Below are 4,747 nucleotides of genomic sequence, written 5' to 3'. Positions count from 1 at the left end.
ATATTTCACGTATTTTTAAAAAAAATTGGATTTTTTTAATTTTATTTTTATTTTTTTTAGTTACTTCAAGTTCTGAAAATAATATTTTAAAAAAAAAATTTAGATTTTTCCATTTATTTTGTATTTTAAAATTATTTTTAGATTTGGTCTCACGGTCTCACAAAATTAGAATGGTCTCAAATAAACTTGAACTATATATATATATATATATATATATATATATATATATATATATATATATATATATATATATATATATATATATATATATATATATATATATATATATATATATATATATATATATATATATATATCTCTTTGTAATCTTTCGTTGGTGAAATAATAAGAAGAAGTATTCAGTATCAATTTATTACTAAATCAAAAAAAGAGTCTTCCATTAAGTGTATGCATGATGAAGTCAAATATTGTGGGTGTTCAAATATGAACTTATTCTATTTTTCTTAATGTGAGACCATATCCAGACTCCTAGAGACTTAAATGATCACAGATCATGTTAGAATAAATCAACATTTCTGGATGGGTTAAGATTACATGCATTATTTCAAAGTCTCTTCAAGGACACATTTTTTACGACGAAATGAAGACACTAAGCAATAAGGGAAAATGACTTATAAGCCCAATAAAGTTCTTAAAACGTTCAAAAAACCCAATTATGTTTTGTCTGTTCAAGAAAACCCAACGAACTAACATTTTGTCTACAAAAACCCAACTAACTTACACTTTCGTTCACTTCTCATTTAGGGTCAACTAGCTAATGAAAGTCAACGAATGACATGGCTTATGACGTGTAATTAAATATCGGAAAATGACTTGTAAGACCAACGAAGTTTCAAAATCGTTCAAAAAACCTCAATCATGTTTTGTTTGTTTAAAAAAACCCAACGAACTTACACTTTTTTTCAAATTCTCATTAATAAGAAATTATCGGCATCGTGCATGGTTAAATAGTTGTCTTTCATTCGAATATCACACCCGGCTTTAGTTGCGTGTCCGAGACTTATAATGTTGTTCTTGAGATCCGGTATGTAGTAAATCTCCGTCATCAACCTTTGTTGACCTTTCTTTCCTTGGAAAAGTATAGCACCTTTTCCTTGATTTTTACACACGAATTATCTCCAAATTTAACCCTCCCGGTTATGCCTTTGTCAAGCTCGGAGAAAAATGACCGGTTCCCCGTCATGTGATTACTCGCCCCATTATCCAAATACCACACATCATTTTCTTGTGAGTCGTATTGGGACAGTATCACCATTTCTTCATTTAAAAATACAGTCTCGTGTAAGAATACGGTTTCGTTGATATCGTCATATTCGGCAAAATTACTCTCTTGTAATCTTTTAATTCGGTCTGGGCATTGAGACGCAAAGTGGCCCGGTTTATCGCACCGGTAACAAATAATTTTTGACCGGTCCTTTTAGGTTTGCGGTTCATATCAGAATTAGAATTGGGCTTTCCTCCTTGGGCTTGCGATGAATTGCTTTGTTTATTTCCGTGTGGGGTTTTATTGGATTTGGGCCCATTTGAATTTTTTGATCCAACAGTCCCAGGCCCAGATCCTTCTTGCTGATTATACCCACCTGATCCACCAGCCCCTTTCCATTTGCCCTTCGTCGTTGTATTCTTCCGATTCGAGTTTCCGCCATGGTTGACGAACAGGGCCCTCGTCTGACCTTCACCTCCGGTCTCGTCCTCCCTAATCCGCTCCTCATATGCCTTAAGTCTTCCCACAACATCCTCGAACCCGATTGTCTTCAAGTCAAGTACTTGTTCCAAGGAAGCGACAATATGGATGAAGTTCCTTGGGACCGATTTCAGAAATTTCTTGACTAACTTGGATTCCTCAATCAATTCTCCCAAAGCCGCTGATTTTGATGCGATTCCGGACAGCTTTCCGGCAAAGCTGTCGATTGTCTCTGATTCCAGCATCTTCAATCGGTCGAATTCCAACATTAAGGTTTGTAATCTTGCTTCTTTGACTCTATCAGCACCCATATTACGTGTTCTAATCGTTTCCCACAACTTCTTAGCCGAATCCTGATCTCCGATTTGCATTATGAGGTTTTCTGGTAGGGCTTGGTATAGTAGACCCAAGACGAGACAATCTTTTTCTTCATTAACCTCGGTTCCTGGATCAATCACAGTTCAGGCTTTGTGGATATGTAGGACAACTTTCATACGCATTGCCCACACGGTGTAATTGGTGGATGTAAGCATCGGACAGGAGACTGAGGTTGTACTAACCTCCTTTACCCTCACCAGAGCTTCTCCTTCTCCCCCTGTATCTTTCATGTTGACCTGACTCGTCAACAGGTAAGAATTGATCTCACAGCTTCTTTCTTCCGAGCTCTGATACCAATTCAAGTATTAGAAAACACAAGTAATCAAACTAACTCTTTAATTAATTGGAAAATAACTCAAAACCAATATTGTTTTTCTGTACAAACCATAACTCAGTATCTACACACACACACACACACACACACATATATATATATATATATATATATATATATATATATAACATTCCTAGTCTACCAACTTGTAGAATAAGATTAGGAGACTAAAAGGGACTTGCTTAAGCCCCAAGATTCTTGGACTCCAAGTCCTACGTGACTTAGAATTCCAACAATATAATCGAAAAAAGCCAAATAAACCATATTAAGATTCTATAACCCAAATAACCTCAATAACAGAATAACAATGTATTTTTATACATCAACGTAAAACATTCAAAGACTAACATAACATAATAACACATTGAAAGAATAACATTTACATTGTAGATTAACATAATGAAAATTAACTTCTTACTTGAGTTTTTTTGAGTTGGTGCCTAATTTTTCATGACTAAATAAAGTAGGAATCCGTGAATCCTTAGAGACAACAGGAAATGTCAAATTTTGAAAGTCCGAAACAAAAGGAATGATCGACAAAAGTGATTTCAAGTTTGAAAATAGTTGTGAAGATTGGTCGATTTTGAAACCACAAGAACGAGCGTATTATTTTTTTCTGTTATGAACGATGATGACAGAAGTGTGAATCGTGATTTTGATTTTTGTCGATAAAAGAAAGGAGATGAGGAATGCTTATTCGGGTCAGATATTTAGAACCGAATAATCTCTTATTTGGGTAACCTGAACCGAATAACCTAAGAACCGAATAAGCATAATATAGATACCTGAATTGAATTGCTTATTCGGGCCTAATTCGGTTCGGTTCGGTTCGAATCGGTTTAAGCAAATTGTAGGCTCAATACAAACAATATAGAGACCATTCAAAAAATATATTTGAACTATTTTTGGTTGATATTGTCAAATTTTATTCTATTGTTCAATTCAATTTGTCACGTTACAAATTTGTCACGTTACAGTTACAACTAACTTATTCTTTAAACTTTTTAAGTAGTTTATTTGGTAAGCTAAAAAAAATTAACTTTTTTAAGTTGTCTATTTGATAAGTTAAAAAGTAGCTTATAAGTTAGCTTTAGCTGTCAGCTAACTTATAGAGGTTTTTTTAAAATTTTCTCATATCAATCATTTACAAAACGTTGTTTTTTATCAGTTGGACTTATCAGCTACCAATTAACTTTTTAGCTAACTATTAACTAGTTTAGCCTGCCAAACATAATAGTATGCCATTGTTTAAGAAAAGACTCTAGTTGTTAGAATTTTGTTGTATTGCCTATCTAAGGATTAATTTTAATAGCTTTGACTAGTTTCTTGCTAGTATGTTTTAAATGCTTCTATTTGTTAAGAAAAAATATTAACTACTCATATTTGTTCAAAACTTATGATAAAATATTACATCAGAAAAATTGTTAGCATGTAAGAACATCATGATCTAGTAAACTTTGTGTCATAGCAACCAATATGGAAGCCATGTTTAACACTAAACTAGTACAACATCTAATATGTCTAACATCATGAATTAATAAAAAATTAAATGGTAGTTTTAAGTTTGATTATAAAAAGGCATATGATTCTAATGGATGGTATTTGTTGAGTGTGTTGCTTATGGGTTTTGGTAATTAGTGGTTGGGTTGGATATATGGTTGCTTATCTTTGGCTTCTTTAGTTTTAGTTTTGGCAAGGGAAAATTGTTATTTTTATGTTACGGTTGGATTAGTGTCTAAGTCCATAACTATTTTGGTATGTACTTGACCCGATGGTGCATGGTCCTTTTGGGTTGCCTTCACCAAAGCAACTTGATTGGAGAAATAAATAAAGAGAGAGAGGTTATTATGATTTATTAATATGTTATAAGAATAATATATTAAAGGAGAAATCATATTTGTTTAATTAATATTGGTCAATAATTAATTAAGAATTAATTTTGTGATCAAGTGTAATTAATTAAACTAGAGGGGCTGAATTGTAATTATGTGATAGTTACAAAATAAGGTAAGGATTATCTTATATATATATGGTGAACGAATTTGAGGTGTAAATCCCTTAGAATTCGACTAGGATAAGGGTTTCTAGGACTTATCTTATGGTTGCTTGGTGGACAAGCAAGTAGATAAGGATAAGGACTAAAACCTTAATCTTTACACCTATATAAACCCCCTAGGGCTTAGGAATTCGTCTAACCCTTCCCAAGAGGTCCTAAGGACGAATTCCTACCTCCCTCCTCTCTCTTTATACCTTCTCCACTTGCTTATGGTGTTTGTAAGCCATTAGAGGAGTGACACTTGTGACTCTCAGCTTTCCAAGGTCAATTCAAG

The sequence above is a fragment of the Lactuca sativa genome, chromosome 3 (assembly GCF_002870075.4).
Source record: "Lactuca sativa cultivar Salinas chromosome 3, Lsat_Salinas_v11, whole genome shotgun sequence".
Taxonomy (NCBI): Eukaryota; Viridiplantae; Streptophyta; class Magnoliopsida; order Asterales; family Asteraceae; genus Lactuca; species Lactuca sativa.
The sequence above is the reverse complement of the archived record's forward strand: the minus strand, read 5'-3'. Positions refer to the sequence as shown.